General features: G+C 51.7%; 1 protein-coding gene across 1 annotated transcript in view; it reads left to right on the top strand.

Moving 5' to 3' along the window:
* LOC106751720 overlaps positions 1-238 on the top strand; it is a 69,658-nt gene that overhangs the window by 2,116 nt on the left and 67,304 nt on the right. The window lies entirely within an intron of this gene.

Below are 238 nucleotides of genomic sequence, written 5' to 3'. Positions count from 1 at the left end.
GGGGGGGGGGGGGGTGGAGAGGAAGCACGTCCCGACAGAAAAGTGTCTGGAATAAAAGTCCGAGGGAGGGCGGCCGCGTGTGAAGGAAAATAAATCATGAGGAGCTCCGATATCGCGATTCGTTTTTTTCGAGGGGCTTCTTACCTTCTATACTTAATCAACCGTGGTACCTCCTTACGAAAAGATTATTAACCCGCAAAGTTGAGAAGTCCCCCCCCCCCCCCCCCTTTCAAATTTT

This window comes from Dinoponera quadriceps, unplaced genomic scaffold (genome assembly GCF_001313825.1).
Source record: "Dinoponera quadriceps isolate SergipeBrazil2010 unplaced genomic scaffold, ASM131382v1 scaffold399, whole genome shotgun sequence".
Lineage (NCBI taxonomy): Eukaryota > Metazoa > Arthropoda > Insecta > Hymenoptera > Formicidae > Dinoponera > Dinoponera quadriceps.
Note: the sequence above shows the minus strand (reverse complement) of the source record. Positions and strands in the feature narration are given on the sequence as shown.